The 12913-nt window shown below is 50.2% G+C and overlaps 1 protein-coding gene across 5 annotated transcripts in view; it reads left to right on the top strand.

Annotated features, from left to right (window-relative positions):
• Positions 1-276: 276 nt before the first annotated feature.
• Positions 277-12913, top strand: part of ADGRB1 (adhesion G protein-coupled receptor B1) — a 283323-nt gene continuing 270686 nt past the window's right edge. For all 5 annotated transcript variants that reach the window (XM_074888977.1, XM_074888979.1, XM_074888990.1 and 2 more), the window contains exon 1: positions 277-1310. The gene's annotated coding sequence lies outside the window, so the exon portion shown is untranslated. The remainder of the gene's footprint in view (positions 1311-12913) is intronic.

The raw sequence follows: 12913 nt of genomic DNA on the forward strand, positions 1-12913 counted from the left end.
ACCCTCCGCCTGCCTGTCCCGGGGCTCCCCACCATCCTGTCCCGTCTCCCGTCCCCCTCCCCAGGTTGTCAGCAGCGGGTGGGGGTGGGGGGGTGGTGGTGAGGGAGCCCCAGCAGCCCCTTCTCCCTCCCGGCACCCAGGGAGAGGCGAGCCGTGTCCCTGCGCATCCCTCTGCGGGCGACCCGCATCTCTCCCGCGCTGAACGCCCGCAGGTTTGGGTTTGGTTTTTTTTGGGGGGGGGAGGGGGGGGAGAGCAAAGCCCCTGTCATCCCCACCACCACCATCCCAGCTCCCTCTTCACCTCCTGGCTCCCCGCTTAGGGCTAAGCTGTCCCGGGGAGGCTGCGTTGCCCGGCCGCCAACGCACTCCGGCTCTCGCTGGCTCCTCTGCTCCATCCATCCATCCATCCATCCATCCATCCATCCATCCATCCATCCATCCATCCTCTCTTCCTATAGGCTAGCGGAGCATGCCCGATGCGATACGGTGGCAGTTAGGGTCCTTCCCTATAGCTGCCTGTTTTACAAAGCTCCGATCCGTGCGTGTGCGTGTGTATGTGTGTGTGCATTTTATCCCTCCCTCCTATCCCTCCCTCCCTCTCTCTCTCTCTCTCTCACTCTAATGTGTGATCTGGAAAGCTTATAAAAGCCTGATGTAATCCTTAATGCAGCCCCTGGCTACAAAGACTGGATCTAGTTTCACAGAGAGAGATTCAGAAGCAGAATTAAAAAAAAAAAAAAAAAAAAAAAAAAAAAAAGTGGGGGGAGAAGAGAGAGAAAGAAAGAAAAGCAGACGAGTGGATTTTAAACAAACATATCTTTCTGAAGAAGACCATTCTTGCTCCTCGCTGCTGGGAAAGCTACTCTGAACCCTGCTGTATATTTTTTTTAAAGGAGAAGACTTGATTGTCTGCTTGGATCTAATGATTTACTGGCTTTTAACTGCGTTTTTCCCCTCTCCTAAGGATTCCTCAAAAAACGGCTTAATTATTTTCAGCTTTTCTCTTCCACCTGCCTGTCTGCAGAGACACCAAAGGTTCTCCCTTCCTCTCCCTCCCCACCCCCATTTCTTTTAGGAATTTTTTTCCCCTTTTCTGTTTAATATATACATATATATATATATAAGTGTGTATGTATATATATATGTAGAGGCAGGAGTGGAGGGAGCGGAGGGAGGGAGAGCTCTGCCATCCTTTTGGACTTCACGCGCTGCCCAATGTTGGGCTGGTTACCCCTGGATATGTTGCTGGTTTCCATTTGGAATTTGACAAAAGGAAGAAGGAGGGTATAAAACCTGGGGAGCTCTGCAAGGTAAGGGGCTCCTGGCCACCCTTCCTTCTTCCTTGGAGGGGAGGGAGAGGGGGCACACGACTTCTTGGGGCTGCGTTTTGCCTTGAGTGTAGGGGGGGTCTCTCTCCATCCCCAGGGGAGGCAGGGATGGGGGCAGAGGTGGGCACCCGCTCCTCTGCTTTTTGCCCCTGGAAACAGCACCCGGAGGATGTTTTCGACCCCTCCGCTCTGCAATTTGGACTGATAGAGCATAATCACTCCCTGCCATGGGAAGTTTTAACTTTCGTGCATGCGGGTCCTGTGGGCAAACATCAAGCGGCGGTGGAAAATATTGATGTCTGCAGGATGCGGAGGGGGAAATGCATTTGTGTCCTGGGGAAAAGAGCTGGGGACTGGGTTGTTCCTGGGGGAGAAGGCAGCCAGGCAAGGGAAGAGGAGCGGGGGATCGTGACGGGAGAGCTGCAGAGCCAGCTGGGGCTGAACTGCAAAGTGCTGCGAAGCCGCGGTGCCTTCGCGGGCAGCCCTGGGGTCCGGGACTCCTCAGCTGCAATGTTGGCAAACAAAGTCTCAGAGGGATAGGCAGCTGCCTGCTCCGGGCATGAATCTGCCTCCATCCCAGCTCCTTGCCTTCCTCCTTTTCCTTGGAGTGCTTGGGGCGGGGGGGTCCTTGCTTGCTTTGCAGCTCGTGTGGCACCTTCCCAGAGCTGGAGTCAATGGCTGGGGAGGCAATAAGCTCCTAATGTGCTCCCCCAAATGCCATTTATCAGCACTTTGCTTCACACTGTAGGAGAAAATTAGCCTTTAGCCAATATAGAAATCAGAGTATGGCACAGACACACACACACACACACACACACACACACACACACACGCTGCTCCTGGAGCTGGGCTCCTGGGGGTTGCTGGCACCCAGGCATGGCTTAGCCTTTCTCTGGGGGGGTGGAGAGAGAAGGAGTCTCCATCAGGGATGCGTAATTACAAAGCATCTTGTTCTGAATCACCCTGTGTGGGAATGAATCGCAGAATTTGTCTCTCCCTCTTCCCCCACCGCCCCCTTCCCTTTCACGGCCTGACATTCGCTGATGGAGGGTGGCTGTTGATGCATCTTCAGACTTTCGCAGAGAGGTGTTTCAGCCATGGCTCTGCCAAGGCTGGAAGGAAAAGCAGGGTGGAGGGGAGCAGGTAGAGGTTTCAAAGGGACTTTTCAGCCTGGTTGTGCCCTGGTCTGGCCGAGAGAAGGCATCGGTCTCTGACAATTGAAGGCACGGGTTGCAGATCAACTCTGCAAGGTACCTTCAGTTGTGACTCACACTCATGTCCCTGATCATGCCCTGGCCAAGGAAACAACCCCTGTGAATCAGTTACACAGAGAGGAGGTGGTGGGGAGGGGAGTATCAGGGCAAGGTCAAAGGGATGGAGAGCAAAAAGACACCCCCCCTCCATCCCTGACCACCCCATCCCTTTGGAGCTGGGGTTTTCCAGGGCTCAGGCTCAATCCGGCTCCAGCAGTGGGTCTGGCGAGCGCCAGGGCCAGCTGACAGCTGATGGCTGAGGGAGGAGGAGGAAGGGAACTGGGGAAGGGGGGGGGGGGGGGGGGGGGGGAGGAAGAACGAAGCTACTTTGACAGATGCCAAAACCTGCCTGCGCGGCAGAGCAAAAATTGCAGCGCCTCGAAAGCCAGTGCTTCCTGGGAGGGTGCCAGGGGGTGCTCAGGGTGCAGGGTGCACCTCCCCGGCCCCTTTACCTGTTGATTAGCTATAGGTCTGCTCTCGCCTGGCCACGCAAAGCCTAAGGAAAGCCAGGAGAGATGAGCCCCAGGCACTCCGCGGAGTTGACTGGCGACCTCCGCCGCGTAGCAGGGAGGACTGTGTATTAATGATGATGACTCTGCTTTGGCTGGTGCTGAAATATCTGTATTATCTATTATCAGCTGGGAGACGAGGCTGGAGGCTTCGCAGAGCTGGGATCTCATCCAAAGCCTGGGCTGCTAAAGGAAACAAACAACTCCCCGTGCATATTAAGTGGGTCCCTAATTAATTAATGACTCATTAACCTAGGTCCTGCAGTCCTTACTGTGCCCAAGACCTCTCTGAGGAAGAGGAAGGAGGTCGCAGGGCAGAGCGGGAGAGGTTTTTACCCTCGGAGGGTGCTGAGGAATTGCACCAGCTCTCAGGCAAGCCGCACTGCCAGGGGACAGGGTGGCCATGGGTCTGAGCCAGGCAGGGGACAGGCAGAGGGTTGAGCAGGCAGGACATCCTGCCTGCTGGGTCTCAGCTGTAGCAGAGGGGCATGGCGAGCACGGGGGTGCTGGCTGGGGGGAATCAGGGGACCCTCCATGGTCCCCTCCATGTGTTATAGTGGGGTCAGGGTGCAGCATCACTTCTGCTGTGGAGGGTGAAGGGGAAGGCCAGGCAGAAACTGGACAGGGGCAAGGACAGGAGCAGGGGTCCTGGCCCTTTCCATAGCACTGGGGAGGGTGTTACAGAGCCCTGGGTGCAGGAATAGAGTCTTGGAGCCCCCCCATAACTGACCAGCAAATGTGGGCAGGCTCAGCGAAAGACTGGCTGCAAAGTGGGGTGGTTTTCCGTTAATGAAGGGTCTGTGCCGCTATTCCCCTTACATGGGGTAAACTGAGGCAGGAGGGGTGTGCCAGACCCCACAACCTTGCTGAGAAGTGTGTCTGTGTGTGCGTGGAGACTCCTGAACCCCAGTCGCACCCCCAAGGAGCAGCCAAAGGCAGCCTCCATGGTGGGGAGGGGGAGCATCGCTCCCATCTCACTGCTCCGCCGCCCTGGGGAGACCTGCATCGTCCTCTGCCCCGCGGGCACTCAGAGGTGCTCTGGGACACACACACAGCCCTCCCTTCCCTTGCAACACCCCGCAGCCCCCTTTTGCAAGCACCCCAAACTTAGCAACACCCCCCCACGCACACACTCCTTCCTTCCCATGGCATCGGGGCTGTCCCCGCTGTAACCCCGGGCGGGAGAGGCTGGAGAAGGCGGGGAGGGACATCTCAACCTCATGTCAAGGTCCCCCCCTATCCCTCCTAGCCCCCGTAGCTCTCGGTAGCTGGCGGGGGGGGGGAAGCCAGGGGCGACCAGGGCTTGCGGCGAGTGGCGGGGAGGTGGCGCTCGCAGCCCGGCTATCGCCGCCCGCCGCCCCCGGAGCGTGCGGCTGCTCGGCACAGCCCGCTGGAGCGGTGCCCCCCCTTTTATTCTTCCCCCCCGCTATTAAAAAAAAAAAAAAAAAAAAAACAAACAACAACAAAACAAACCACCAAAAAAACCCACTCCATACAGCTGGGGCTCGCAATAAGGGCTGCCTCGCACCCCGCACCCAAAACATGCCGCCCCACGGGGTTTATTCCCCACTCTGCGAGCATCACTTTCCCACGGGCTTTTTGCCAACACCCCCCTTCCATGTTTTTTTACCGAACTCCCCCGCATGGTTTATGCACCCCACTTCTCCCCGCTCTCAGGATCCTTGTGAAACCAGAGGTTATCCGGGCTACCACGGGCTCTCCCTGGCAAGCGGCATGGGCAGCTCTGCTGGCCCCCGTGCCCAGGAAGGAGGTGGGGGAGAAACAGCCCCCTGCCCCAAGGGCTCGCTGGGGGGGCTCTGTACAAGCCCTTGCTCCCTACAAGTGGGCAACGGGTTGCCCAAGCGCCCTGCTCCTGTGAGTCAGCCCAGAGTATCGTCCAAGCAGGGATCGTGCCCCTTCATTGCTCCTCGAGGGGAGGAAGATGATGGAGGGGCTTCCCTTGGTGTCTGTGAGGTTGCAGGTGGCTTTTTTTTTTGGTCCCCTTTTTTTCTGGGAGAGAGAGGGGGAAGAAGAGTGATCATAGATCCAAATTCGCCTTCTGTAGCTCAAGTAGCATGCAGGAAATCCCCTGTCATGGATACCTGTTGCAGGGTATCAGCTTGGCTCATTAATCAGCTCCAGGAAACCTTCGCTGGTAAACAAATGAGTCAAAGCCTTTCTCTGGGCCTGATCCTGGGTTTGCAGCACAGTGATTGCCACCTTTCTAGGATAGGTGCAAAGAGAGAGGAGTATTTTCTTCAAGATGGATGACAGGCTGTTTCTGTAACTAGCTCGCCTCCTCCCCTTGGAGAAAATTCACATCCCCAGGCGAGCCTTCAAAGGGAAGGGAGCTGGCACCTGGCCTGGAGGTTTGCAGAAGACTGTCATTCTCGGTGTCGCAGCACATATTGGAACAGCTCGATGTGGCTGCAGACAAAGCGCAGGGGTCCCTGGCACATCCCAGCGCTCACCGTGTGCAGGACGCTCCCTTCTTCTCGTGGCTCCTTCCCCAAATTCCCTGGGCTCTCCACTTGTCTGGGGTTTGCAGAAGGGGCTGGGGTGAAAGAGGGCAGAAGGGGTATGCGTGTGCTTGGGTGAAACTGGGCTGAGGCGTAGGTAACTTGCCGATGGGGGGTTGATGCACATCTGTATATTTGGGTGGGGATTTGGGGCTCTGAAGCATGGGAAGAAAGGGGCTGGGGCACAGTTTTCTTATCCCAGCTGGGGATAGGAAGCTCCTTCTTTGCATCTCAGTTGCTTTGAACCATATCTCTGCCAGGGAAAACTGTATTTCAGTGTCCCATCTGCCTTGAAAATGCAGAAGCCTCTTTTGGCTTGAAATGCACTTTTTCTTTAGATTCATGTGTGGCCTCCTGAGGTCCCAAATCCACAGGGGACCAGCCCTCTAAGTCCCAAATCACCATGACGGGGACCTGTGGCAACCCTCATTTCTCCAAGTCAGGGCCATCTCAGATGTCATCCCAGTCTTTGGCAACCTCCAGCATCCCGGTATAAAAGGTGCCACCTGCCTTGTAACCCCTCTTAAAGCTCCTGCTGCCCAAAAGACAATTCTTCCACAGCACCACACCACCCCCAACCCAATACTGGTATCATTTTATTATAACGTATGAAACCGCCACCTGGAAGACAAACTTCTCTCTTGGAGAGCAATCTGGCAGGCCAGCCCATGTGCAGAGTGTGCATCCCTTTCTCTTATATGCATTCCATGTGGTAGCTGGCTCTGTAATACAGTTTGCAGTATGCTGAGGCTACCAAACACAACACACGTTAAAAAAAAAAAAAAGAAAATAAGAAGTAAATGAAGTCCCTAAAGAACATCCGTTCGTCTTCACATCTTGGGTTTAGAAATTCCTCGCGGTGCCTCTTGGAGCGAGGGTTTTGTATTAGTCTGGTTATGCTGAAATAATGTGTCATGTTGCTCCAGGAAGCTCTCAGGGAAGGGGAAAGAAAAAAAAAAAAAAAGGAAAAGAAAGATAATATTTTAAATCAGAGGGCTGCTAGATTGGTGACTCTGTCTCGCAAAGACACACATCACTGCCCCCTTTATGAAAATTTAAATTGGTTACCTCTGTCAGAGAAAATGAGAGAAGATTTGCTGATTTTAATTTGTTAGAGCGAATCACCTCCTGCCAATGTTATCAAAATTGAACTAGGGATGGTTTTCTACTTTCCTTCTCCTACTCCCTCTGCATTTTTTTCTGAAACATCCCTTCATAAAACATTGATCAAGGAGTGACCAGCTGATGATAAATGAGTTGTTGAAACTGTGAGCTCTGCCGTTATTTGGTGTTGTGCCTTATCCCTGGGACAAGGGGGATTGGTGAAAGCAAACGGTATCTGGAGGAAGAATGAACAGAGACCTTGTAAGATAATCTAGACTTTCTACCAGTTTTGAATATTTTGGGGTAAAAATGGAAAGAGATGGCTTTAATCTTATGTGGTGCACTCTGTTAGATTGAAGTGCATGTATGAAGTACATAAAGTATGAAAAATCCTCCTTCCAGTGAGCATCACAGTTTTTTGGGAGGTGGTTTACCCCAGGTAGAACTGCTGCTTACTGACTTGATTTGGCCTGAGAGAGGGACAGAGGAATCCGCATATATTTAGGACACCATTTTGTGCATGCTATATGTATGCACCAGTATATACTATTGCCACGCTCTTTTTCTGAACGTCTACTTTTGGTCAGAGACAGGCCTTGTGATACCCCATTCTATGATTTCAGCACCTCCACCTGCATGCTCACCTTGTCTTCTGCCTGTTATCAGGCTGGCTTTGCTAGATGGAGATATTTCCTCAGTTTTGGAGCTCAGCTGGCCTATAATAAAGCCCTTGCTGTTTGAAAAATGGCTCTTTTCTTTCTTCCCTCTGCCAGATATTAGAACTATCCCATTCCTGGCAGACCTACCTATTCCATATTCATTGAGAGTTAGCATAGTTCTCTCTAAATGCTTTCAGGACAGGGGTCATCATGATTTCCATGCTAGAAAAGATCTGGAGCTGAAATGCTTTGTCTCTGTCCCATCTGTACTCCTGTCTTCTTGTGGACCTCTCAGCTGACCATTTAAGCCTACAGTTCCACAAACCACTGAAAGGTTGGTCTACCCAACACCAAACCCCGTGACTTGATTTTAAAAGATGCTGTAGTGCCATCCTCACTAAGGCTAAGGGTGTTGCAGGGTTGATTTCATCCACTGCCAAACCATGTTTCTCAGGGCAGGGGTTCAGGTCACAGTTAATTTAGACATTTGTATTTCTGCACTTTCGTGTTTTCATCTGTAAAATGGGGATGATTGGCTTCCTCCTCAATGGTGCTCTGTGTCAAATGGACTTGGTCAACAACACCTCCTTTGGGTTTCTGAGATGAAGGGCACCAGCCAAGCACCAGGCATGAATTTTTATTCTTGTGTTTGGACTGTGAATTCTTGTCCACCCTTAAACTTTCCTCCTGAGTCGTGTTTTCTTGCCCTTTCTCAATCCTTATTTTCTTGATGTCTCTCTACAGCTGAGTTTCTGGAAGTATGCATGTGTCCTGTATCCACCTTGGGTTTCCTCTGGATTAAAGACATGTTTTTTCAGGAGGCCTTGTATAACACTTTGTCCTGCAAAATGGTACTTTGTATAGTGCCACCCACTTCTATATGCAAGTAGATTAAGACTGGGGTAGAAGTCTGGTTTGTACTGTATGTTGTTTAGCAGCAATCTAACAATGGCTATCTTCTCGAAACAAATATCTGCTGGTTCCTGCAAATGAAAGTCGATACACCTTCAGAAGGAAATTTGTCCCGATGGGGTCTTTTGTATTGAAAGCCCTGTTGGTAGATTTATTCATTGTGCGGGTTCCTTCCCTTAACAAGTCAGTTATTCATTGGCCATTGCTTGAGGGTTTGTGGAATTTATGGTCATAGTCCTGTAATCAAATATTTTGTTATAGAGGGCTTTGCCACTTTGGAAGGTTTGAATAAATCAGTATGCAGCAAAAATTGATCCTCTCACAATCTATTTCTGGACTCAGCTCCTGCTTTAAGAGTATTTTCCCCCTTCTTGAGCCATAATACTAAAGCTTTTGCATGTTTGTGTCCTGGTCAGTTCTACCAAAGCTATGCATCATTGCACATGCACAGACATATGTATACACTTATGCATGCTTTCTGGGCATGATTTTTGTTCTGACCATGCTTGAGATATATGCTGTTGCCATTTCCCAGGCAGGAAAAAAAAAAAAAAAAAGGAGTTTTTCTATATGACCTGACTTAAGCATCTGGATGTTGGAAAGTACTGCTTGAAAAGGCTTTAATCAAATGCCAGTGAAGAAAGGGAAATCTGATTTTGAGTAGCTGCACTGATGCCTTAAGTACTAAAGAGCTTGGCCTGCTAATCTCCACTTCTCAAATGTTGTTCTACAATCTGATCAGCCCTATTGAGCTGAAACAAGGGTTAATTGCTGACAAAAAGCTCTTCACCTTTGTGTACACAAAGAAAGGGGCAAGGGTGAGCACCTTGCTTTTTGGAGCTTAGGGCAAGCTTGCCACACGCAGGCAATGGTAAGGGAATTTGATTCTCGTATGCACCCCAAGAATATCTCTCTGTGAAAGTAAAATTACAGCAGAGCCTATGATTTCTATGGCAGAAATCAGGGATGGGAGGAGAGAAGAATCTCTGTAACCTAGCAGCCTGTACAGCTGCTGCCTGTTAGGTCGTCAGTGATGTTAAATGTGTTAACGGCAGTGAACCTCTTCCCTTCGAGCAGGGCTGAACTCTCTTGGCACTTACGCTTGGGATGGAGTTTGGCAGTGATATGGTTAGTCAATGGTCTGACATGCTGCCTGCCTTTCAAGTGTTCCCCGAGGCAGAGCATCTTTCTAGGGAAACTCTGATGGCTCTAGGGGTGGATTTTGATTTAGGAAGAGTGCATGACAAAGGACATTTAGTGCCTGGTCTGCTCTGGTGAGTGCAGCCAGCCAGAAAGTGTGTGACTTTGTGAAAAGGACCATGTGGATTATGTCCATAGAGCATGTGGGTAGACAAACACATGGGTCCTGATGGGAGAGGGGGTCTCTGAGATGCCCACATCTCAGCAGAGGCAGCAGATGTAACACAGCACTGCATTTCCAATCACCCATCTTAGCAGTTGCAGATCAGCCATGAGGGCAAGTGAAGGAATAAATAAATAGTGAATGTACATTTGCTGCTTATTCTGAATGCTTAGAAAAATAACATGAGCAATGTTAAATATTGTCTGTCCTGTGTGACTTGTTGGCTTCTGCCAGCTTGGGGTTTTTAGATATGTTAATAGGGATAGCAATGCTGTCAGGACTTCCAGATTCTCCAGATGGAGACGATTCTGCTACCAGCAGGAGGGATGGTGACAGTTAGAAGAGCAGCCAGTCTGGGAGGGCAAAGGGGAAGCCAGGAGACATCCCAGCAAAATGCCAGTTAGCTGCGGGACCCAGTTAAGTAGGATGCATGGAAATATCAGGAAGGCATCCTTTGCTGTGAGAGTTAACATGTTTGTAGACGTACCCAGGGCATCCCTCAGGGACTAGGTGACTGCCTGTCTGTGGGCAGTGCCTGCAGGCATGGAAATGCTACTGAAAGTGGAAGTTCTGGTAGCAAGCCCCGAGATGGGGTAATCTCAGTCCAGAGCCTGACCCTCTACCAAGACTGAGGAAGACAGTGGTGTGGGTTTGAGCAGGTGATTTCCAGACGTCCCTTCTAACCTCAAGCATCTTTGATTCTGTGAAGATGGGACATGAGTGCTGCAGACTTTGGTGCTCCCACTAGACACAGCTGCCCTCAGGAGCTGTTCTTTGTCCTGTATATGGTGAGCAGAAGTCCTGTAGGGTATTTAAGGTGTCTTGGGAAAAGCACTGAAGGCTGTCTTGCAGGACAAACTCCAGGGTGGGACTGTATGACAGCACCCTTTGGGCTTAACATCTCAGAAGGGAGGAAATCTGTTGGAGACTGAGGTCTAGGGGCTGAAATCTAAAGGTGCTGAGGTGTTTTAAGTGAGAGCAAAACCTTTTTTTACTGTGTGAGACAGCCTCAAGAAGTGGAGACTGTTCTTGTCCTGTACTGGGACAAAGCCCTGGTCTGATGTCTAGTGACTTAATCCCATTTTTCTAGACCAAGGACCCTCTCGGTAAATCCATACCCCTTCACCTCTCTGGAGTCTTACACCAATTTTTTGGCTGGGCTGTGTCCAGTGGCAATGCTACAGCATCTTTGGTCAGAAATGTGCATACACCTTGCCCTAAGATGTGGTACTTAGCTTCTCTTACTTTTGCCACTGAAGCCTTGTTGTGAACAGCTTCCTCTATTGCTCTGGGAAAAGCCAAGCATTTAGGCTTGCTCTGCAGCTGAGGGGAGTTTTCTGAGATGTGCAAAGGGGAGATCCTCCACCACAAGCTGAAACAGCTCCTTCTTCCTGGTTCTGTGGGACAGATGGGTGGTGGGTCCCTCCCTTGTTTGGTCTGGCTTTTGACTTCTAATTAGTAGCAAATATCTTCACAAAAGACCATCCTAGAATGCCCGTGAGGATAGCACCAGAGTACAAGCAGCATCACATACAATGTGGGATCTAGTGCTGGGGACAAGGAGGAATATGGCTGGTAAAGCTGGGTGTGATTCCTACCAGCTCCCAGCATGTGTGAGTATTATTTCTTCAGCTGGAGCTCATCCTAAAAGGTTTAGGGAACCGAAACACCTTTCTTCTCCCTTTCTTGAATAGGTCTCAAGTATGTTTACAGAGGAACTCACCACAATGGTTTCCATTTTGTGTGGTGAGGGGAATGTGGGACAAAGCAGTGATTTTTCTCACCTCCCTCTCCTTGTCCAAAAGGGTGATTGAATTTAAATAGGACACAAAAATCTTCCCAGTCCTGGAGCTGGGTCACCAGGCTTTGCTTGTGTGCATGTGACAGTGCTGGGGAGTGATAGGAACGCTGGTGCTAAATACAATTACCGTGCACAACTAAACACGTTGGATGCTCCACAACGGACATGGCTGCCTTTCACGTGAAAATTCTTCCTGTTACTTCCTGTACTTGTAAATGCAGTTGATGAACCACAAGGTGCACAGCATGCCGTAGCGATACGGTTATTAAAACCCCAGCCTCCCACCTCAAATTACAACCCAAATGCTGTGTTTGTTTCCCACTTAACGCTGGCCCTCTGAGGTTTTCTTTTAGCGCTAAGCCCTTTTGAAGTTGCCGTTGATTACAGAGCAGACAGCATAATCTCCCTGTGGAAGTTATTTGTAGCTGGGGAGGAGGAGGGGGAAAAAAGAAATCAATCACCCTAGTGTAAATGCCAGAAATGGGGTGGAGAATTAATGATGCTGCTCAGCCATACTTTCCACTCAGTGGTCCATCCTGCCATTCAGATGTCCTTTTCTGAAAGGGTCGGTCTGATTGCTACAACTCCTTAGACAGTCAGAGAAGGAGTAATTGGAAGGGGGGTTTAGCTGTGCAAATTGGCTTCTAGTCTAGAAGGTGACTTCGGTGGTGTAATTGTTCTGTCCAACTGCCAAGCCCTCATCAAATACTGGCAGCTGGGGCTCTGCCTATACCCCTATTTTCTCTGTTCTTGTGGAAACTAGTCTGGCTGTTTCCTGGGTCATCAACAAGATGAAACGTTTAAAGTCATTGTGCTTTATTCCTTCCCAAATTTTTGACCAATACTGCTGTCTCTGAGCTTTTCTTGATGAGCTCTTTTAGGCTTACATCACTTGATCACCATGGGTTGTACAGCATTGAATATGAGCATGGCCAGTGTAGAGCTCCTGAACACAGAGACTACTGCTTGGTCTGTGGCTTGAATTATGTGGAAAGTGAACCACTGGCAGAGATGAGATCAATGTCAGGTGGTCTTGGGATTTTGCTTCACCTCCACCTCAGCCCTGTCCCTCTGTGAAGCTCCTGGAGAGCTGTTGATATCTCTGGACTACTGAGTTTCTTCACACCCTTTCCTAGGTACCTTCAGCCTGAGGAAAATTTGGATTGGGGGTTGATGAATTTATGAAAGTTGGTCCTCTTTGCTACAATGGGGTCCAACTCTTAGTTGGTGCATCCTGGTATTACTGTGGCAGAAACAGTGAGGGTGGGAGAGGTCTAGGCTGACAAAAAGCTGGTATGTAAGCAACTGAATTTTCTCTGTGGAAATTCAACTGCAGTTTCAAAGCTTGAAATTGTTTGGAATTTATTTTTTGTTTTCTTTGGAGACAAGGACACTTGTAGGTGAGTCTTGTGCTCAAGATGTTCTTGACTTGATCCTTTGCAGGTCCTGGATGGATGAAGTATTT

Source organism: Strix uralensis, chromosome 1 (genome assembly GCF_047716275.1).
Source record: "Strix uralensis isolate ZFMK-TIS-50842 chromosome 1, bStrUra1, whole genome shotgun sequence".
NCBI lineage: Eukaryota > Metazoa > Chordata > Aves > Strigiformes > Strigidae > Strix > Strix uralensis.